General features: G+C 41.8%; 1 protein-coding gene across 5 annotated transcripts in view; it reads left to right on the forward strand.

Moving 5' to 3' along the window:
- The window catches only part of NCALD (neurocalcin delta), a 456,249-nt gene that overhangs the window by 70,678 nt on the left and 361,359 nt on the right, over positions 1-24,212 (forward strand). The window contains exon 1 of one of the 5 annotated variants that reach the window (XM_066265928.1): positions 18,120-18,134. The exons of the other annotated variants lie outside the window; for them this stretch is intronic. The gene's annotated coding sequence lies outside the window, so the exon portion shown is untranslated. Of the gene's footprint in view, positions 1-18,119; positions 18,135-24,212 lie in introns of those variants that run through there. 5 annotated transcript variants of the gene reach the window in all.

Consider the following 24,212-nt stretch of genomic DNA (forward strand, 5'->3'; position numbering starts at 1 on the left):
CCAAACGGCTGTGATCTTGCTCTGCGGCCCACATGCTGAGTTGAGTTTGAGACCCCTGGTTTAAATAATGATCTTAAAAATACGTCCCTCTGAGTTCCTATTGTGGGTCATCTGAAAACATGCGATAGCACAGCATTGATGTCTCTTCATTCATTTTGGTTTTCTGAAGCAACGGTACTGAGTGGAAATTCATTAATTGTCACTGTCTACTGAGAAAAATGTCAAAGCAGACTTGATATAAAAACAATGCCTTTGCATCAGATGCAGACTAAATGATACCAGAGTGCTGTTTTTTGGAGACAGGAAAAATGTTTGAGAAATGGGGTCTTTGCGTAGCAGGTGGAGGCGAAGGCACGATAAACGGAGGGGAAACGCGGCCGCAGCGGTCAGCGCCACGGTCACACCGAGAGCAACAATCCGGGTCAGCGAAAATACGTAATCCTTTACGTGGCCCTAGTGATACTTTGCTTTATTGGCTTTGCAGTTTTGTCTGAGTTTAATTTGTACTTCTGTTTTTATAGTGTAGGACACTACCAGCACAAGATGCCTATAAGTCGTCTTGTATTTCTATAGCTAAGTGAATTATAATAAAAGATAACTTTGGTCAACCCCAGAAGTCCTTCAGGAATTTCCTTTTCTTTAAAAGGAAACTACTCTTTTTTGTTGTTTGTTTGTTTGTTTTGTTTTGTTTTGTTTTACCATGCACACTCCTTTTTTTTTTTTTAATAAATTTTTATTAATGGTAATGGGATGACATTAATAAATCAGGGTACATATATTCAAAGAAAACATGTCTAGGTTATTTTGTCATCAAATTATGTTGCAAACCCCTCGCCCAAAGTCAGATTGTCCTCCGTCACCCTCTATCTAGTTCTCTGTGCCCCTCCCCCTCCCCCTAACTCTCTCCCTCCCTCCCTCCCATGTCCTCCCTCCCCCCCCCACCCTTGGTAACCACCACACTCTTGTCCATGTCTCTTAGTCTCATTTTTATGTTCCACCAATGTATGGAATCATGTAGTTCTTGTTTTTTTCTGATTTGCTTATTTCACTCCTTATAATGTTATCAAGATCCCACCATTTTGCTGTAAATGATCTGATGTCATCATTTCTTATGGCTGAGTAGTATTCCATAGTGTATATGTGCCACATCTTCTTTATCCAGTCTTCTATTGAAGGGCTTTTTGGTTGTTTCCATGTCTTGGCCACTGTGAACAGTGCTGCAATGAACATGGGGCTACATGTGTCTTCACGTATCAATGTTTCTGAGGTTTTGGGGTATATACCCAGTAGAGGGATTGCTGGGTCATAAGGTAGTTCTATTTGCAGTTTTTTGAGGAACCACCATACTTTCCTCCATAATGGTTGTACTACTTTACAGTCCCACCAACAGTGAATGAGGGTTCCTTTTTCTCCACAGCCTCTCCAACATTTGCTATTACCCGTCTTGTTGATAATAGCTAATCTAACAGGAGTGAGGTGGTATCTCATTGTAGTTTTGATTTGCATTTCTCTAATAACTAATGAAGCTGAGCATCTTTTCATATATCTGTTGGCCATTTGTATCTCTTCCTGGGAGAAGTGTCTGTTCATGTCCTCTTCCCATTTTTTTATTGGATTGTTTGTTTGTTTGTTGTTGAGTTTTATGAGTTCTTTGTAAATTTTGGATATTAGGCCCTTATCTGAGCTGTCGTTTGAAAATATCAGTTCCCATATAGTTGGCTGTCTGTTTATTTTGATATCAGTTTCTCTTGCTGAGCAAAAACTTTTAATTCTGATGTAGTCCCATTCATTTATCTTTGCCTTCACTTCTCTTGCCATTGGAGTCAAGTTCATAAAATGTTCTTTAAAACCCAGGTCCATGATTTTAGTACCTATGTCTTCTTCTATGTACTTTATTGTTTCAGGTCTTATATTTAGGTCTTTGATCCATTTTGAATTAATTTTAGTACACGGGGACAGGCTGTAGTCGAGTTTCATTCTTTTGCATGTGGCTTTCCAGTTTTCCCAACACCATTTGTTGAAGAGGCTTTCTTTTCTCCATTGTGTGTTGTTGGCCCCTTTATCAAAGATTATTTGACCATATATATGTGGTTTTATTTCTGGGCTTTCTATTCTGTTCCATTGGTCTGAGTGTCTATTTTTTTGCCAATACCATGCTGTTTTGATTATCGTGGCCCTATAATATAGTTTAAAGTCAGGTATTGTAATGCCCCCAGCTTCATTCTTTTTCCTTAGGATTGTTTTGGCTATTCGGGATTTTTTATAGTTCCATATAAATCTGATGATTTTTTGTTAAAAGGAAACTACTCTTATGTAAGTTTTAGAAATGCTGGTGTGTGGGAGACACTGCCTCCCTCCTCACCGGCTTCCACAGGAGTGTGTTCCCCTGTCCCCAGGGATGCTGGGTGTGGCCATGTGACTTGAGTTTTGCCAGTGGGATATTCACCGCACCAGAGCAGAGCCTTGAAAAGAGATCGTGGTTTGGCTTGGCCACTTGCATTCCTCCCTTCCCTGAGAGACGACCAGGCTCAGGTGAGGTTGTCCAGAGAGAGTCCAACCTAGATATCCTGAACTCTAGCCAACCAACAGACTGTATGGGCGAGAAAAAAAGCTTTTTGTCTGATGCTGAGATCCTGTGGTTGTTTGCCACATGGCATCATTGTGGCAATAGCTCACTGATATAAATTAACACATTGGTTCATTAACCATACGATTGAATGTGTAAACCTGTATTTTAGTGAGCAATTGCTATGTGCCTGTTATTACTTTAGCTGCTGCAGCTGCAGCAATCAACAGGACAGACCAAGGCTTAGCCCTTAAGGAGCATATCAGTTTTTGCTTGACACTTTATGTATCTGACGAATACTTTTCCCCCTTTTTCCAAAAAACAAATAGCCTGCTCTGACATGTTTGGAGAGTGCTAGTTATCTGGATAGATGTGACCTTGTCTACAAATGGATTTTATGTTGAACAGAAATGTTGGGAAGTAACTTGACTACTGATGTTGCCATCATTATCATTAAAACTGCCTTCGTGAAGGCATTTACTTCTCTTGACTCATGTCTAGAAATGTCTAGAGAAGAATATAAAAATAGAGAAAAAAACTAAGAACCTCATCACTTTGTCTACCAATTCTGCTCTTGCTCGATTTTGCTTTATGTGAAGTTTTGACTGGGTTCCATAACTAAAAATAGTCTCCCTGCGTACGTGAAACTTCACCAGAGCGAGCGGCTGCGCGCGCCTGTATTTCTGCCTGTCTGAACGCTGCCGGCTGCGGGCTCTGCGGCGGCTGGTCTGGAATGAAAACAGCACCCTGGGAAAGGAATTTGAATGCAATGTTGAATACATTTAAAAATATTATTCAAATGCCTAAAAAGTTCAGTTTTATGAATTTAGGACTATGGGGAATTAGTGGCAAAAATTCACATTTCTTGTTTCATGGAGAGCAGAACTGAAAACACAGCTGTAAATAGTCAGTTCTCCAAGGCCTTAAAGCTGTAAGGCCCGTTTCTGTTCAACTCAGAGGAAGTCTGGCTTGCTTGTCCGGATTAGTGCTGGATCAGAAATAGCCAGTAGTGGGATGTTTGAAAAGTAATTCACTGTACTTTGGAATACAGTGAAGTTTGGAATTTTTTGCTTTGATGTCCAGTTCCCTTTTATTCTAGGCTTCAAAAACCTCAGGGATCTGGGATGGGAGGAGTGAGGTAACCCTACTGACACAGCCATCAAGTACTTGGATGTCCATCAAGAGCCATGAAAGGCCCTGGCCGATTGGCTCAGTGGTAGAAGTCCCAGGTTCTATTCCCAGTCAGGGCACACAGGAGAAGTGCCCATCTGCTTCTCCACCCTCCCCCTCTCCTTTCTCTTTATCTCTCTCTTCCCCTCCCACAGCCAAGGCTCCATTGGAGCAAATTTGGCCCTGGGGCACTGAAGATGGCTCTATGGACCTCCGCCTCAGGTGCTAGAATGGTTCTGGTTACAATGGAGCAACGCCCCAGATGGGCAGAGCATCACTCCCTAGTGGGCACGCAAGTGGATCCTGGTCGGGTGCACGCAGCAGTCTGTCTCTCTGCCTCCCCGCTTCTCACAAAATACAAAAAAAAAAAAAAAAAAAGAAAAAAAAGAGCCATAAAAGATTTTTACCTGTTCACCATGGGGTCCCATTGGTAAGTAGAGTCTGTAGTTCTCAGAGAGAAAGTGTGGCTTCCACCTCTGTCCATTCTGAAGATGGTTATACTATGGCTAAATTTGACCCACCATAATTTTTGGGATGGTGTTCCTTGTTCATTCTCAGAGCCTCTGCTTTATCTCACAGAGTTTTCTTCTGGGGGGAAGTGAGGAGGGAATGGATGGAAGGCATGTGTTGTAAGGGGAGGAGTCTCGCCATCCTGATTCTGAAGGAGCGAAGTCAAGCTAAATGGTCTGGAATGTGCAAAGACGGGTAATACTGCTTTGAATCCAGATGTACAGAGTACTTCCAGCCATGCAGAATTGAGAGGGAAGTTTTAGGTATAATTCTGGAAAAGTTTCACCTATGTAGAGACAGTGTTTTATTTCCATGTTAAGAAGTCAATGGTTTTCTTGCTGGTTGAGTTAAGCCCAAAGTCCACAGGACTCAGGTGCCCAATTGTAATGTGATCTTGTTGGATCTGCTTTCGAAGCTGCTGGATTTCCCAGCTCTGGCAGCGTGGCGCTTCCTAGGGTCTGGATGCGGTGGCTGGTTTGTTTTACCCATCAGGCTCTGGGTTTCAGTCAAGGGAGAGGTGTCACAATGTCAGTCAGAGAGGATTAGGTGCTGAGGAAAGTGAAGCTGAATTGAGGGTCTGGTTTCATAAGAAAGACTTCTATGTGCTTGGGGCAAGGGAGGAGGGAAATCATTGTTTCCTCGGGGCCTGGGCCAATGGGTGCTGGCCAGTTCCTGGTCTCCCAAGTGAGGTCTCCTTAGACTGACTGTGCAGAAGCCAGAAGTGCTGAGAACCACAGTCTGGGTGTGTTCTCTGACTAACATCTTCCATATTCCTGGGAACGTGCTAGAAACGCAACCTCAAGGCCCTACTCCAGACCTACTTAATCAGATACTTTGCAAGTATCTGAAAAGTTGTTCTAACAAGCCCTCCAGGGACCTAAGTTGAAGAACCACAGTCTTAAAGAGATCTAGAAGGCACCAGGGACCCCAAATATGTCACCCAGAACTGGAATGGATTACAACGGGAGAGTCCGAAGCTCATTGTGAAAATGAGAATGTTTTCTTCCCACCCAATAGTTAACAAGTTCAGCAGGATGGTAATTTTAAAGAGATCACTAAACACTCATTTATTTCCTCCCCCAAGTATCACACTAACAAAGCAGTGATTCATGGCATATTGTAAACTTAGAAAAATGGGTGTTTAGGTCACATTCAAATATTTTACTAATAGTTTTACATTTTTTATAGCTTGAGTTCTTTTATGTTTTCCCTGACTTATTTTAGAACTCAAACCTGTGACTTCAGTTTTTAAATCTGTCTTTCTGCCACTCTGTCTCTCATCCTATGGAGTACGGGTGTGTGTTATGTACCGGCCCCTGTGCCTTGATGAGAAGGTCTGGTTTCTGATGTCAAGGATGGTAGTGTGTGGGAAGACGATGATTTTTGTATCTAACAGTAATCACAATATGTTAAATTGCCATAAATATAAAGAGATTTGGGAGCAAAGAGGATGGGCTGACCCACAGAAACTGACAGGAGGGTGGCCCTTGGGAAGTCTTCATGGAGAAGGTGAAATTTGAGCAGAGTCCTAAAGGAATAAAACATTTACTAAGGAGTCAAGATAGAGAAGAAAGTTCTAGGTAGAGGAAATGCATATCTGACTGTATTTACTGTAACAAATTACTACAAACTTGGTAGTTTAAACTACAAATTTACTTATTATTCAGTAGATCAGAAGATTGACTTGGGTCCCACTGGGCTGAATTCAAGGTGTCGGCAGGGTGCATTTCTCTCTGGAGGCTCTAGGGAGCAATGTATTTCTGTATCTTTTTCAGCTAAAAGAGGCTGCCAGCATTCCTTGGGTAGTGCTTCCTTCCTCAATCTTCAAAGCCAGCAATGGTGGATGGTACCGTTTTTGCGTGGTGCCTATATGGTTGTCTGGACTCACGTGATCAGGTTGGATGTGCCTGAGAAATCTAGGATAATCTACCTATCTCAAGGTCATTAACCTTATTACATCTGCAAAGTCCCTTTGCCAAGGGAAGTAACAGTCATATGTCCTGAGGGTTAGGGAATCTTCAGGGGTCATTACTCTGCCTAGCACAGGGAGAGCATGGGTGCCTGAGAGCACGGAGACCGTTTCAGAAATCACAAGGAAGCCCAGTGTAGTCGCGCCATGGCCAGGAGTGAGGCAGAAAACGCTGTTGAGAAATGGAGACGTATGCATGGCACAACAGAACAGTCCTACTTCAGCGGAGGCTCACGTTCTAAAAATTGTAGTGGCCCGAGTTAATTCAATTGATTACTTTAGAAATGTCGTTCCTCTCTTTTGTAGGAGATAAAATGAATGTTGGCCACAGGGACAGGTGTAGGTGGGTAGAGAATTCCATTTCATCTTTTTCTAGTTTTTCTTAACTTCTCTTGCTCACTCACTGATCCAGAGATTTATTGGGTATGCCACTGTGAGTCACAGGAGTTTTGGTACCACAGATATGCTCTTCAGTAAAAACTAGCATTGCATTGCTGTAATTAAACACTTTATATTCACAGTGCCTGAGCCTCACAACCAGGGGAGACACAGTATTCCCTGATACCGGAATAGCAGTAAAGCCCGCTCACCTTCCTCCCTAACAACATTGTTTGAGCCAAGTCCTCCTCCTTTTAGCCACTTTCCCAGTTAAAGATGGCATATCATTAAAGGACACCTTGCTGGCTATCTTAAAGTCCCTAACATTTAAATCCCTTAGCTGGGGAATCATCTTCCTTAGTCTATTTTAGAACGCATTTTCAAATGGTCATTAGATAATATATATTTATTGACTGCTTATCATAAACAATAATATATTTTAAATTGTCCATAAACCGCACACTCTTTTCTGATCCAATCCTCACCAAATGTTCCATGCTGCAAACTACCCTGACTGTAATTAGATTATCATCATTAAAAAATATTTTCCCCTTAATATTTTGTTACTGGGAAGTGGTAAGAGAGAAGACAGACAATGATTATTAGATGGATCTGATAAATAAGTTAGAGGGTGTAGAGTCAAAGGAAGTAATTTTACCCTCAACTGGGAAGTATACTAGATCAGGGTATGGAGAAGCTTATGGGTCATAGTAAGAGCCTGGGGTGGGAAGCGTCCTCACTTGAATTTAAACTGCCTTATTAACACAAGCGACAATGTACAATGAAACAGTTACTTTTTATAACTGGAGTTTGAAAACTTTAGCGATACATGTTTTTAACAGGAAAACCATATAATATAGTCAGTTACACAGAGATAATGTCTATTAAATATCTAATTGTATATTCTTGTAAACCTTCTTCACTATACTCACAGATGTTGAGGTCAGAAGTTGAGGGATTCTATTAATAATACTTCTTTCCTGCTTGAGTTTAGAACTAATTAAGAAAGAGCCATCGGAGCCAGAGAGATGAAAAAATTCCCGCCCCCACCAAAAAAGAAAATATATTTGCAGTTAACCTCACATCTAGAGCCACATTCTTTAATCTAGCTTTTATCGGGCCCGAATGGTGAGGTTAAGTGGGTGCAGATTCTTTCCCTGTGTCAGCCTTAGGCAGTGCTAGAATGGGATGGGGCCACCCCACAGGCAGGGGAGGGGAGGAGATTGGAGCACCATACTGTCTGTGGAGAGGAGGAGGCAGAGCATGCTGGGCCACCAGCTAGCAATCAGATAATTCGCTGCTTCTTTCTGCCAAGAATAATCCACACCGCTGCTGTTCTCGGCATCGGCAGCCTGTCTGGCCTCACGCCACCCAGGAAGCTAGATTTAGCATTTCTTTGCATTCCCTCCACAGAATCCACTGAGATTTTATTAAAGATTTCCTAACGCACTTGGGGGATAGGGTCAAAAGTTATATTACATACCCTACAGGTTTTCATTTCCCACCCAAAAGAAATTCCCATTAGATATTTCACCTAAGTCTCCAATTTTAGCTTAACAGTGACAGGATCTCTTCTCATCCCTTCCACCATCCCTTCCTCCCCTTCCAGATCTTTCCATCTCTCACTCTTTCCTTTTTTTTTTTCCAAACTGGGGCTGCTTAATCCAACCTCCTTGATGCTTCCAAACTCAATGCCCTTTATCCTGCTTAGCAGACAAGGGATCTTTTAGAAGTAAAGACTCACTGAAGATCATTTAAATGTAGTAGAAATTTATAAATGAATTTTTTTCAGATGTATAATTGTGTGATGTACATGTGAAAAGGAAAAACATAAAATTAAAGCTTCATAAGCTTATTCTTATTTTCTCATTTTGCTGTGGTTTAAATAAACCTTGTAAGTTAGTCACAAAGTTCTGTAAACTCTAGAGTTACCTAGCTCCAGTTTCATGTTTTGTTTCATCTTAAACAAAAAAGGGTCTCTCTCAGGTCTTGACTTAGTGGCAGCCATTACATCCCGGAGTGGCTTATGTATTGCCCAGGCTATGCCTCATGTCAGATGGTCCTTACTCGCTTCTCATTTTAAGTGAAACAAGGAGGGCTAACCTATAATAAGTTTTGGAAGGGGAAATGGATATACCAGGGCTGACATGCTGTACCAGGAAGCCTAATGAGGCCTTTCCATTCACCAGTGTTTTTTATTTTTATTTTTTAAATAATATTGACATATGACATTGTATTTTGAACCATGTTGTTCCTTCCTTTTGGAGGCTGGGAGATTCCTCTGACCCTCTGGGAGAGTGAAGGTCTCAGAGCTCTTTTTTTTTTTTTTTTAATTAAGTGAGAGCAGGGGAGACAGAGAGACAGACTTCTGTATGTGCCCCCACTGGGATCCACCGTAGTGGCTGGCCCCCTAAGGGGCGATGTTCTGCCCATCTGGGGCATTGCTGCATTGAGCAACTGAGCTATTTTTAGCACCTGAAGTAAAGGAAAGGGAGCCATCCTCAGTGCTTGGGGCCAACTCACTCCAATCAATCAAGTCATGGCTATGGAGGAGAATAGAGAGAGGGGTGGGGGAGAGAGATAAGGAGGGGTGGAGAAGCAGATGGTCATTTCTCCTGTGTGCTCTGACTGGGAATCGAACCCAGGATATCTACACACTGGGCCCACACTCTACCACTGAGTCAACTGGCTAGGGCCTCGGAATTCTTATGTGCTGTTCTTTCTCTCTCTCTCTCTTTCTCTCTCTTTTATTTTTATTTTTTGTGTTTTTCTGAAGTGAGAAGCAGGAGGGAGTCAGACAGACAGACTCCTGCATGTGCCTGACCGGGATCCACCTGACATGCCCACCAGGGGGCAATGCTCAGCCCATCTGGGGCGTTGCTCTGCTGCAATCGAAGCCATTCTAGCACCTGAGGTGGAGGCCATGGAGCAATCCTCATCGCTCAGGCCAACTTTGCTCGGATGGAGCCTTGGCTGTGGGGGGGAATAGAGAGACAGAAAGGATGGGGGAAGGGTGGAGAAGCAGATGGGCGCTTCTCCTGTGTGCCCTGGTTGGGAATCAAACCTGGACTTACACACGCCGGGCAGATGCTCTACTGCTGAGCCAACCAGCCAGGGCTGTGTTGTTCTTTCTGTTGACCTATCCTAGCAGGTACCATTTATTCATTTCAGCAAATATTTCACTTCAGTTAACTCTTACAGAGGGTTGACTCTATGCATGCATGATGCAAGCCTTTGGGGGGCACACTGGAACAAGCTTTCATCACTTCTCAGCTGGCTATTGCAACTGCCTCCTAATGATCTCCCCATCTTCACTTCAGCTTTCCTCCAAGCTATCCCTCACACTGCAGCTGGGGTGACCTCTTCAAATTACAAGTGTGACCTGGTCACCCTTGCAGCTGCACCCCTTGCCACTGCTCCATTGCTTCTAGGTGCTAGTTAAGCTCCTGAACACGGTCTGCATGGGGACAATGCGTGGTTGACCCCTTCTACTTCTGCCAGTCTCTTCTCCCCCCAGGCTCTTCTCCCTGGGCTTCTGTGCTCTCTCCATTGGCCTCCTCTCAGCTGGCAAACACGACTCTCTTTCTTCCTCTCGAGAACTTGGGATGTGCACCTTCCTTTCCTGGAGGGTTTCTGTTCCCCCTGCCCTGGATGACTGCTGCAGTGACCACTCCAGCTCATCCTAAGTGACTACGTCTCAGGATGTCTTCTTTGCCTTTCCTGGCTAAGTCAGGTGCTTCCCAGCCTCCCTGTGTGTGCAGTGCTTTGCAGTTGCAATTTGATATTTATTTGATGGATGCCTGTCTTACTAATCTGTAGGCTGTCCAAGGATAGAGTCTCATCTATTTATGTTTGCCATTGTATTCCCAGTGCCCGGTACAATAGAGGCTCTCAATAAACATTTGTCAAATGGGTGAATGAACATAGACAGGTTCTTGCCCTGCAGGAATTTAGAGTCTAGTGTGAGGAAGAATGACTCTTAAGCAGAAAATTAAAATGTGATGTGAGTACTCTCTATCATAGTATCTGGCACATAAACAATGCTCCAATCCTAGAGACTTGGATATGGTAAGGAGGAAGTGAAAACTGTATATACTGTGGTGGTTAAAAGTCAGTGGCTCTGGACTCAGGCACAGTTATGTTCAAATTCTGGTTTTACCCCTTCTTAGTTGAATAGCCCCGAGGAAAGTCACTTAACCTTTTTGTACCTCAGTATCATTATCTGTAAAATGGGTCCAGTAATAATGTACACTGGGGTATGAAGTCTTGTTCTGCACAGGATGATATCTTTCATTATTTATGACTGCATAACCAATTACAACAAGAGCTAGATGCTTAATACAGTGTGCCTTTTCTATCTCACACAGTTTCTGAGGGCAGTGAATCCTAGAATGGCTTGGCTGAGTGCCTCTGACTCAGGCTCTTTCATGAGGTTGTAGGTGGGCTCTTGGCTGGGGCTGGAGGGTCCACTTTCAAGTTCACTCACTCACTAGTGACAGGAGGCCTCAGTTCCCTACCCAAGGAGCCCCTCTGGAGGGCTGCTCATGATAGGGCTTCCTCCAGAATGAGGGGTCTCAGAGGAGACAACTTTAGAGAGAAGCTATAGTCCTTTGTAATCTAATCTCTGGAGGGACACATATCTCCTCTGTCACATCTTATTGGTCACAGGAACAAATGGCAAACAACCCTGGACTAACATGAGAAAAAATGACACAAAACTATGAATACTAGGAGATAGGGGTCAGCAGGGGCCATCATGAATGCTGGTTCCCTAGATGGTCAAATCTCAAGGACACCTGAGATTGGCCTTTGACTCGGTATGTGAGGTTGCTCTGAAATGTACTTATCAGGCTCAGCTCCCACTGGTAAATATTTTCAAGACAGAATATATGTACTCTGATGGTGTTGATTTAGTTTGCACTAGATCAGGGAATAGTGAGAACTGTCACAAAAGTACAAGGACCTCTTTTAAGAAAGCCCCAGGTAGAGAAACCGAAGGGACCAGATGGGCTCATTATTCTTGTCTGGTGGTATCCAGTGCAGGAGGGTGGCTTCATGGGCCCTTGGTGGTCATGTGACACGTTGCTGAGACCCCTGCTTTGCAAACCAAACCATCTCATACAGTTAAGTGATATGTTCTTTCCCTCACCAGACTTGTATCTTCTGCCTGTGAATGACGTAGCTCTCTATGAGTTTGATCTCTGCCAACCCCATGATAGCCACGTGCCACCTCCTAAGCTTGTTGCGAGAAGTCAATGGGTTAATGGGTAAAAAGAACTTGGCATACTGCCTACCACAGAGTAGTCCTCAGCAATCTCAATATTGATAACTGGAATAAGAAACTTAAGAACCAGGAGTAGTTAGGGCATGAAAGTAGAAACTAGCCAAATAGGAGGGAGAACATTCAGGAAAAGCATGTGCAAAGGCCCAGTGACAAGAGGGAGCAAGGAGGGATAGAAGAATCACTTTCTGGTGTGTCTGTACCATGAGTGAGGCCAAAGGAATAAACAAGGTAGATTACAAGGAGCTTTGTAGGTCATACCAAGAGTTCACTTCATTCTCAGTGTGGTAGGGAGTCTTTGAAGGACAGTTGTCAGAGTCCTTGGTGAAGATTAATATTACACTATTTTCTTCTCCACAAATTCAGAATTTGTGTGTGAAAAATAAAACAAGCCCTTGAAATGATGGCTCCACAATAGTCCTTGATATTGTTTCTAAGCATGAATAGTTAATAACATGAGTCCATCTTCACCTAATGCTTAGGAAACAAAGTATTATTCTATGAGAGTCACATCAGTCTCATTGACTGAGGTTTACCTAACCCTTCGCCAAGTGCCTGGCACATAGTAGGTGTATAATATTAGTCTTCTTTCTTTAAAGAGTGTTTAAGTCGCACCAACAGGGTGGGACAAGGAAACAGCTCTTCGGTATGATAAGGAGGGAAGGCAATGGAGCCATAGCTCCTTGGTGTTTTCCTTCGGACCAGGAATCTGTGGTCAAATGGAAGCTTCTAGTCCTTAGAAAAGCCTGATCTCACAACAACCAACCAGTCCCACATAGAGGCTCTGGGATCGTTTAATTATTCACTCATCCTTTCCTTTTTTCAAAAATATATTTAGTGCACTTATTGATAGTGAGATGTAGGTGTGCAAACTCTATAATGAATTCTGTCTCTTTGGATTGGTAGAAAATCTTTTTTGAGGGACGTTTATATTATCCCCATTTCACAGATCTCAAAGCTGGCACTCAAAGAAGCCAGGTGACTTCCTCAAGGTCTTGCAGCTAGTAAGGAGGCAGACTTAGAGTTCTGACTCAGGATTGCTGGGTTGGTCATATGGTAGCTCTATTCTTAAAATTTTTAAGAATCTCCATACTGTTTTCCATAGTGGCTATATCAATTTCATTCCCACCAGCCATGTATAAGGCTTTCCTCTTCCTCCACATTCTCTTCAACACTTATTTCTTTTTTATTGATAATAGCCACCTAATGGGTATAAGGTGATATCTCATTGTGGCTACTAATGTTGAGTGTTTTTTCACATATCTTGTGGGCTATCTATCTGTATGTCTTTTTTGGAAAAGAGTCTGTTCAGGTGTTCTTTCCATTTTTGAAAAATTGGATTGTGTTGTTGAGTTGTATGCGTTGTATGAGTTCTTTATATATTCTGGATATTAACCCCTAATTAGAGGTAATGTTTGCAAATATGTATCCTCTCCCATTTGATTGATTGGATTTTTGTTTTGATGATGGTTTCTTTTGCAGTATAGAAACCTTTTAATTTGTTGTAGTTTCACTTATTTATTCTTGCTTTTACTTCTCTTGTCTTTGGGGTCAAGTTCACAAAGACCTCCTTTGAGACCAAGGTCCATAAGTTTAGTGCCTATGTTTTCTTCTATATATATCTCATTGTTTCAGGTCTTATATTCAAGTCTTTTATCCACTGTGAGTTATTTTTTTGGATTTGGTATCAGTAGTCTAGTTTCATTCCTTTGCATATGGCTTTTCAGTTTTCCCTACATCATTTATTAAAGAGGCATTCTCTTCTCCATTGTATGTTTTTGGCTCCTTTGTAGAAAGTTAACTGCCCATATATGTGTGGGTTTATCTCTGGAATCTCAATTCTATTCCATTGATCTATTTTTCTGCCAATATCATACTATTTTGGTTACAGTAGCTTTGTGGTATAGTTTGAAATCAGGGAGTGTGGTATCTCCAGCTTTGTTCTTTTCTTCTGAGGATTACTTTGTCTATTCAGGGTCATTTGTGGTTCCATAAAATTTGAAGATATTTTTGTCCTATCTTTCTGTAAAAATGCAATTGGGATTTTGATAAGAATTGTATTAAGTCTATACATTGCTTTAAGTAATATGGTCATTTTAACAATGTTAATTCTTCCAATCCATAAGCATACAATATCTTTCAATTATTTATGTTGTCTTTAATTTCTTTCAATAATGTCTTAGAGTTTTCAGTATATAGGTCCTTCATCTCTTTTAAGGTTATTCCTATGAATTTTATTCTTTTTGTTGTGATTGTAAATGGAATTGTTTTCTTCATTTCTCGTTCTAATATTTTGTTTTTAGCATTTAGAAATGCAACAGGCTTTAATATGTTGATTTTTGTATCCTGCGATTTAGTGATTTTTTAAAATTAGTTTTAACAGTATTTTTGTGGAGTCCTTAGGGTTTCCTATATATGGAATCATAACATCTGAAAGCAGTGACAGTTTTACTGGGCAAGGGCTTCTAATTTCTTTTTGTAGCTTGATTGATCTGGTCAGAACTTTAAGTCCTATTAGCATGACTCTTTTACTAGCTGTGAAGAATAGAGATAATATTTTTAAATATCTCAGTGTTTAGTATTTAAAATGTTATATTCATATTTAATATTAGCATTTAAATATTTAATATTTTAACATTTCCCAGCTTTTGAGAGGATGTATATATTATGTTAGATTTTAAAGAAATTAAAATTCTTTCATTGTTTTTGCATTTCATAGCATGTACAAAATGAGTTTATAACACATATGATAACTTTTAAAAGATATATACCAAAAATTTCCTAGGCATATAATTCTTTATGTTTGTGAGTTAGAAACCTGTCTCCTTATACACTTCCACAGATCATTCTAATAGAAGGGTCGGACTCCCGTTTATATTATGTCTAAATATGGCCTCATGCTTGTTTTTTGTATAATCCTCAAGCTAAGAATGGATTTTATATATTTTTAAATGGCTGGAATATCAAAAAGGTAGTATGTCATACATGTGAACATTGTATGAACTTCAAGTTTCAGTGCTCCTAGATCAGGTTTGGTTGCAAACACAGCCACGCCGATTCCTTTGTGTCTTGTCTGCGGTGACTTTTACCCTGCCGCTGCAGAGCCGAGTGGTTGTTGCAGAGACTCATGACCCCCAAAGCCTGAAATGTGAACCACCTGTCCCACTGCAGGAAGAGTTTGCCCACACCTGTTCAGTTTCAAATGCGATAATCCATTCGGTGAGACCCGGCTTTGCCCATTTGGGAACCAGTTAGCGGGCGAGGGCAGAGACAGCAGCCTTTAGATAAAATGAAGTTCCTGGGTTACGTGTGGATTTAACCACTTCCAGTCTCCCTTCCCTTCCAAAGCGATGCCAGCGGAAACTCTTGCGGACAGTGGACAGCAAAGTGTGTGAGAGAAGGGTGATGCTTTCAAAGTTGCTACCAAAAGGTGTCGTGGCAGGTGGGCCCGCCCCTTAGGCCGTCAAGAGGGAGGCTGTGAGTAGAGGTCTGTAATTTTTTAGGCCCAATTGCATTAGATAAAAAAGGGCATAGCTCAGTGGGAGTGTTTCCTTTTTCCTTTCTGATATCCTTAAGGTGTAATCTTCTCAATCGCCTCACCAGGATTTATCTGCTGTAATTACTGAGGCCTGTGGTACATGTTATCAAGTCAGAAGAACTCAGAAACCTCTTTCTAAATAAAGAAATAAATAATCTTAAGCTGCCAACCATGAAATGCTTAAAAATGATTCTTTATATAACTTCATAAAGTGCTTCTGAGAGCTTCTTCTGTTTATCCCGCCACTGATAAAAACCCAGAGCCTCATATGTAATTTCTTTCTAGCTGAAAAAGTTCTGGTGGATATAATTATCTGGCAAGTTGCAGTTTAGAAAATGTTCATTTTCTACCCATTTGAAGACCTACTTTACTGAAATTTTTGTGGAATTTTTTTTTTAACAAAAGTCTTCATTGTTTGGAGTGAAAGCCCTAGAGAAATGATACCTTCCAGCATTCTCAGGTTTAAAAATATTGAAATAATGGAACACTGTGTTCACCTGACACACTGTAGTTTTTCTTCCTAATGGCACACATGGTATTGGATTTTTGCATTTTGGTGTCTTGGTTGTGGGCCGAGACTGTTCGGGGCTTTGTTGAGATGGATCCATATTTCTTCCAGTGGTCCTTTGCCTATTGCCCTTGGGACGGCAGTGCTGTTGAATGGAAGTGTTAGCCCAGATGTCAATGTAGAGCTCAACAGCACTGGAAAAGCAGCAGCAGTTGACTTAAGGTACCCTGTTAACAAAAGGAAGAAGAGAATTATAGAATAGAGAAGGCTTGGGGTTTTTAAAACAACAACAAAAATACTAGCATATGTGCTTAAAACTCTCAGCAATAAGGAAACAAACAATTTAAAAATGGGCAACAGATCTAACAGACACTTCGCCATACAGATGGCAAATGAGCATATGAAAATATGCTCACATGTCATTATGGATTGCGAGTGAAAACAACTAGGTACCATTACACTATTAAAATCCAAAGCACTGATACCACCAAATGCTGGCAAGAATGTGGAGCAACAGGAATTCTTGTTCCTTGCTGGTGGGAACGCAAAATGGTACAGCCACTTTGGAAGACAGTTTGGCAGTTCCTTACAAAACTAAATATATTCTTATCATATAATCCAGCAATCACATTTCTTGATATTTACCAAAATAAATTGAAAACATGTGTTCACCCACAAACTTGCAAATGAATATTTATAGCAGCTTTATTTATAATTACCCAAACATAGAAGCTACCAAGATATCCTTAAATAGGTGAATGGACTGACAGTGTACATGTATACACCTGGATATTATTCTGTGATAAAAAGAAATGAGCTATCAAGCCACAAAAATACACAGGAGCCCTAAATGCATGTTGCTAAATGGAAAGAAGCCAATCTGAAAAAGGCTACTATATTCCAACTATATGACGTTCTGGAAAGGGCCAAACTATAGAGACAGGTGTTAGAGGAGAGGGAGGGACGGATAGGCAGAGCACAGGAGATTTTCAGAACAGTGAGACTGTTCTGCATGGTACTGTAATGGTAGATCCATGTCGTTATGCATTTGTTTAAATCCTTAGAATGTACAACACAGAGAGAAAACCCTAATGGAAACTATGAGCTTTAAAATTAATTACTCAGTATTGGCTTATCAATGGTAGCAAATGTACCACACTATTAGTTGGTAATAGTAGGGGAGACTGTGTGTGTGGGGGGGGTGCATTGGGACATTGTACTTTCTGCTCAATTTTTCAGTGAACCAAAAACTGTTCTAAGAAATGAAGTTTATTAACCAAAAAATGGGGTAATGGCAACAATTAGGTCTTCTTCTATTTCCCTTCTTGTTAAGATTCACTCATTTTTGAAACTCCCAACCCCACTTATGAAAGAACAGTAACTCACCTACTCTTACATAACAATGAGACAGAGTTTTTAGAATGCCTGTTTCCACTGTTGCTCATAATGTGCTGTACATTTGTTGCGCTGAATGGATACGAACGGGATGGAAGAATGACTGGAGCAGATTGATAAATCCCCTTCTGCTTAGAACAGAAGATGACTGTTGAGGTTTTGTAAGTGTTCTGAGGAAGGGAGTGATATTTTGGCAAAATTGGAAAGATTTTTTTATTTCTATTCCTTTCAAGTTTTCTAATTTAGAGCACAGTTGTAGTGTAACCAAAGAGGGCTGTGGGTAAAGAACACTCAGCCAGTCAGCTAATATTTGTTGAATGCTACTTTGTTCTAGGCCAGGTGCACAGCTACTCAATACAGGCATGGGTCCTCCTGTGGAGGACTCACAGCCTAGTGACTTGATCATGAGATTTGGGGTAGGTAATCTTGATCTTGATTCTAGCTTTGACACATGTGGGCTGTGGAATCTTGGGCTATTTACTGCAATGTTTTCCATCTTTAAAATGGAGATAAGGATCATACCTTCCATTGATCTGTGAAGATTAAATTAAGGTATATAAAGCACCTTGACGTGTTATAAGTATACAAATTAAGGATAAAATTTTCCTTTTATCTGCCTATAGAATTGGAGGCACATTAAGACAGTCAAGGGTGTTTTACTCCTTTATTCTCTTTCTCCACCACCAGAAAGAGTGGATCTGAGGCACTGTGTGCTGAAGGCTAACAAGCAACCAAGTCCTTGAACTCTCTGACTTGATAAGGACAGAGCGTCGCTTCCTCGAAGGTCCCCATGAAAGTTGCTGTCTCAAAGTAGTAAAGGTCTGTGTGTGCGCATTTTTGTGATTATTTCTCTTCTCCAGAGAGGGAGGAGAAAGTACAAAAAAAGACAAAACCCACAAACAAGTTTTAAAAAAATGTAATGAAACCCCTGATACACACACACACACACACACGAATGCACACGTGCCCATACACATGCACGTGCGCACACACAAATTCAGCTCAGTTGCAAGTAAATGGCTACACATGGTTCTCCACATATGAAGATTTCCCACATTGGAATGAGAGAGCATGCTCATAGAGCGAATTGGTCACTTTTCGTATCTGCTCTTCTCTTCTGGTCGTGGAGGAACCACTAACCACCTCAGTGTCTGTTCTGGTCATGGAGTGGCCACTAACTGCCTCAGTCCCTGTTCTGGTCGTGAAGTGGCCACTAACTGCCTCAGTCCCTGTTCTGGTCATGGAGTGGCCACTAACCCCCTCAGTCCCTGTTCTGGTCATGGAGTGGCCACTAACTGCCTCAGTGTCTGTTCTGGTCGTGGAGTGGCCACTAACTGCCTTGGTCCCTGTTCTGGTCGTGGAGTGGCCACTAACCCCCTCAGTCCCTGTTCTGGTCGTGGAGTGGCCACTAACCCCCTCAGTCCCTGTTCTGGTCATGGAGGGGCCACTAACCGCCTCAGTCCAGCCTCTGAATGTTGAGCAGCCACAAGGAAAGAGGCAGCCACGAGTAGGGGCCAGGCGGGGAAACCACGTCTGTTAGTGCTGGATGGCAGGACACTTCTCCCCTTAGAGAATTGCCTTCACTGAGTTATTTTTTGCTGCAATATTGTCTGCTTTTACGGGGGAGGAGAGCTGGAAATTTCTTGAGCAACCTGTGTTTTTTGTGAAATCTGCACACCAACTTGATTGATTTCTTTGTTGAGGAAAATAAACAAACAGAGAACAACAGTATGGCCTAATGCCCCCATATTTTTATTAATTAGTTTTATTATCATTATTATTCTGCCTTAGCTTAAAAGCTTTAATCAATTCTCTATCTCAGAAATTGGATGTTTAAAAGTTTTTTATTAATTAAAATCCTATTAAGTTTTGCCAAGCGATTTTTGCTCTTTATGACCCGTGAATGTCTTAATCTCTAAACGCCCTCAAACCCCTCAGTAGCAGGTGGGAATAAATCTTAAGTAAATGTAGAAACAGCATCATATCTTCAAATGGGCAGAGATTCTCCCAACCATAAATGCAATTTGAATTCCAGTTTACCTCTTGACCTCAAACCTTTTCTTTAAATCACAGAGACATTTATTTTTAGAATTTGAAGAGTCCTCAGTCAGAGATTTTTCTTTCCTTCAGAGGCCAGTCTTGGGCACTAAGTGAGGAGATTTTTTAAAGGGATAAATAAGAAGTCATTTATTCTCCTTTTCCTGTTCATTGAAATTAGAAACGGACACACATGCAGCTGCGGGTGCCTGTTGTTGCGGGGGGGTGGGTGGGGGGTGTCCTGCCCTGTGCTTTGGGGACAGCGCTGGATTTGAACCTCAGTTCCAGGGCTTTTTGGCTGTGTGACCTCAGTTTCTTCAACTGAAAAATGGGAAGAATAATGATAGTACTTACCAAGAAAAGTAAATTACACAATGTGTGTAAAAGGGCTTAGGCTAATGCCTGGCCCTGTAAAATGTTCAATAAATGGCACCTTTTATTATCATTTTTTTAATCATCAGGATCATTCAGGATTATCAGCATGTTGTATGATAAATGCTCTAGATTTGCATTTATACAGTAGCTGCCAGCCATATGTGACTCTAAGTTTAAGTTAATTAAAATAAAAGTAAAAATTCAGGTCTTCAGTTGCATTAGCCACACGTCAAGGACTCAATACCACAGGTGGCTAGTGGCTACCACATGGGACAGCGCAGATATAAAACTGAAGAAAGTTCTACTGGACGGCGTTTCTGTGGAGGGTACTCATTGGCATATAAACTCATAAACCAGGAGTCATCTTTTAAATCTTAGCTAATTAATGATTTAATACTGCATCAGATAGGAGCTCTATCACATTAAAAAATATTCATCATGAAATAAATTAGAATAAAGCTATAAAATAATAATAATGATGATAATATCTGGCCAGAAGATTGGATGTTTATTTACCTGGTAAAACCGATGGGGCAGCAGAACGCATTACAATGGCTCGTCTAGTTTGTAGAGGTTGCCTGAGAACAGGGAAGAGAGGCCATGATTCTGACAGAGAAGTTGAAGCTGCTGTGGAGAGGCCAGATACAGCAAAACAGAGACTGACACGATCTCAGTTACAGGCTGAGTTTATGTGTTTTAGAAGGTCCTGGAGGTTTTAAGAGGATTTATCTTACATCGTTCTCAGTTGGTAAAGTGGAATTTATGGATACTTGGTGCAGCATTAGGAAACAGCCCAATGCTGGATTATTTTAAAGTATTTAGTGGACAAAGTCTAAAGTCAACTATCACCTGTAAAGGCAAAATTAATAACAGCAGTGCTTATTTACAAGGTATCAGGAATAATTTTATCATACATGCTAAATTATTTGGAAGAATGCACTATAGAATTTGATAGTTATGTAAACATTCCATTTCTAGCACAAAGCTTAGCATGTTATAGGCTCAGTGAACATTGGTGAATTGTACCCAATATCTGTGAGCTCATAGAAATGGTTGTGGCAGAAACAGTGCAATTCAGCATTGTTTAAAACATGGGTGTTTAAACAACTGTTTAAACTGATTCATGATTATAGAATCAGTTTAGTGGTCATGACCAGCATTTAAAAATTGAAATGGAATAAAATAGAATGGAAAATACCAGAGCATGTTGCTTGTATTAAGGGAAAATATTGAGTTATAAAATGTTTGCTTCCAATACACAAGTATGGGCATCTGGAGTCAAAATGAATTCTTTTCCCTTTAAGGGCTATGGTCAGAAGTGTTTAAAAGTCAGTGGTGTAGAGCAGATTCAAATATCAATTGGAGAGTTGAACCCTGTTGTTGGTGATGATGATGACAAGAACGGCTAAAATGCAGTAGTCCCTTCTTATCCTCTGTTTCACTTTCCACTCTCTGTGACCTACTGCAGTCCTAAAATATTAAATGAGAAATTCCAGAAATAAACAATTTCCGAGTTCTAAGTTGTGTACCGTTCTGAGTATCGTGATAAAATCTTATGTCATCCTGGTGTGTCCCACTGACACATGACATCCTTTTGTTCAGTGTCTCCATGCTGCCCAAGCTGCCTACCTGTTCATTAGTCACTCGGCTGCAGTCTCAGTGGTCAGACTGTTGTGGTATCACAGTGCCTGGGTTCAGGTCACCGTTATTTTACTCAATTATGGGCCCAAAGCACAAGAGCAGTGATGCTGGCAGTTTGATTTTTTTTTTTTTTGATTTTTTTTTTTTTTTTTTGTATTTTTCTGAAGCTGGAAACGGGGAGAAACAGTCAGACAGACTCCCGCATGCGCCCGACTGGGATCCACCGGGCACGCCCCCCAGGGGCGATGCTCTGCCCACCAGGGGGTAATGCTCTGCCCCTCCGGGGCATCGCTCTGCAGCGACCAGAGCCACTCTAGCGCCTGGGGCAGAGGCCAAGGAGCCATCCCCAGCGCCCGGGCCATCTTTGCTCCAATGGAGCCTTGGCTGCGGGAGGGGAAGAGAGAGACAGAGAGGAAGGAGGGGGGGGGGTGGAGAAGCAAATGGGCGCTTCTCCTATGTGCCCTGGCCGGGAATCGAACCCGGTTCCCCCGCATGCCAGGCCGATGCTCTACTGCTGATGCTGGCAGTTTGGATATGTCCAAGTGAAAATGCAAGTATAGTACAATAAGGTATGTTGAGAGAGAGAGAGAGACCACCTCACATAATTTTCATTACAGTATATTGCTATCATTGTTCTATTTTATTATTGCTAATCTTTTACTGTGCTTAAATTATAAATTAGACTTTATCATAAGTATGCGTGTATAAGAAAAAGCATAGTACATATAGGGCTTGGTACTCTCCGTGGTTTCAGGCAGCCCCTTGGGATTTTGGAAAGTATTTCACACGGATAAGGGGGGACTACTGTAGTTCAGTAACGTAATAAAGAATAGCATGTAAGAAGAGAATGTAAGGATTTTCTAATTTTATTGATAAAAGTGCCGTTCTCAAGGTCACAGGGTTGTTGACGAAGTTGAGCTGAGAGTTGAACCAACAAGACTCCGCCTCCGGGGTCAGTGGACTAGAATCACCAGGTAACACTTTAAGACCCCTTTGAACAAGGCAGTTCTCAACATTTTGAGAGTTACTCAGTGACCCTGCCATCAGTGCAGTCCCAAGGAGGAGAAGAAGGTCAAACTAACCTTGATCCGTCTGAGTTACGGGCGCCTTGGTTTTCGGGCTGCAGTGTGCTAGGGTAGAGAGCCCTGAGTTTAGAAATAGAGCACTAGAGCCGAGTGTGATGTTGAACAGTTGATAACCTCTGAGCTTAAAATTTCTCCTCTGTTTCCTTCATTCTTTTTTGTAGAGCTGCTGTCTACTGAGGGGTCCGTGAACTTAAATTCATTTACTTTGTGCCAAGAGCCTTTCTAAGCACGCAGCATGTACTCGTACATTAAACCCGCATCTCACAGAACCCTACCTAGCAGGTCCTATTAGCCTTCTGGTGTCAAAACTAAAGCCCAGAGAGGAACTTGCTCAGGCTCACAAAGCTACTAATTGGCATTGCTGGGATTAAGCCCGTGCACACCTGCTCCAGAACAATGCTATTAACCACGATGCTGAAGATCCTTCATCAATGTCGAAGGAATCCTTAAATTTGATCCATTCAAGTGTTGGGACACCTTTCGAAGTCCCTTCTGATTGGCCAGGAATGTGCTTTCTAATTGATAGGAACATCCACTCAATAGGGTCACACCACCCATCAATCACTCTTCCCCCTGCTGAGTCCATCTGTGGGATGAAGTATGGCCCCTTCCTGCCCCGGGCCGGCCCGTGGAAGTCATGCTGCCTCTTCCTCAGCCAGAGGGGCAGTTTCCCAAATATTACTCCCTTCCTGGACCCATTTCTGTGCATCCTCAGATTCTCTAGCATGGATTAGCTATTTTTAATTGGTTTATTCATTAGTTGAAGTTGTAAATAACTTTATAGCTTCTCCAGCTATTTTCTCGAACTCCTCTGTCTCTTCTAGTGTTTTATCAGACTTAACTGAACACACTTAAATTCTAGGAAAAGAATTATTTTTAAATAACTTATGTAGCAATTTTCTATATGTTGGTTAACGTGTTCTGCTTAAAAGAAAGGTCACAACTGGCTGCAAGTAGGTGAAAATATGTAGAAATTCCAAGTGTTGGGGTGCTCAGAGAGTCTGGTAACATTTTCATTTCAGTCGCATGAAGCAAACCAGAGTCTTGGAACAAATGTTTGGATTATTTTTCTTCCCAATAGCGAGGTGACGAGTTCTAGAGCTTAGGCGTAGCTACCAGATGTCTTCTCTCTGGCTTGGCCTTTACTTTAGGCAGGCAGAAGGAAGCAAAGAAAATGAATAGTTACGAAATGTTCTCCGCCAACCTTCTTTCTGACTCCAGGCTGACTTAGTACAACCCATACAGCTTATACTTTTCCTTTTTCCCCATTTTCTGTCTGTAATAAAGATGGGAAACAGCTGCTTGCTGACCTCCACCCGCCCTCACGCCCCCACTTGCCACCCTAATCAGGAGAACCTTTTACCTGAAGTTCTTGTAATGCTGGTGACATACTCTCTCTCCTCGGACTCCTCATTTATTCCTTCTTTGTCCCCAAGAGTCTGTTAGTCACTTTCAGCTTTCAATGACTGAGGTCTCATAAAGCATCTAGAAGACCCTAGAAGACAGGATCTAGAATGACCTCACACCAGCTCTCTTGTGAGGGGCTCTATTTCATCATGGGAAACATGCAATCGTCCTTTGTGCTGATGAGCCCTGGGAGTGCAGCCCAGCCTGAGTCCCACGCAGCCGCCTGGCCTTCAATCCTGTGCCCACTCAGGTCTGCCTCCCGCCCTGTGGGATTTCAGTCCGCTGGGACCTCCGTGATGCAGGAGTCACACGGTGGGCTCTCCGGCGTCCTCCTCACACAGTCTTTCCTCAG

Source organism: Saccopteryx bilineata, chromosome 3, assembly GCF_036850765.1.
Source record: "Saccopteryx bilineata isolate mSacBil1 chromosome 3, mSacBil1_pri_phased_curated, whole genome shotgun sequence".
NCBI classification, from domain to species: Eukaryota; Metazoa; Chordata; class Mammalia; order Chiroptera; family Emballonuridae; genus Saccopteryx; species Saccopteryx bilineata.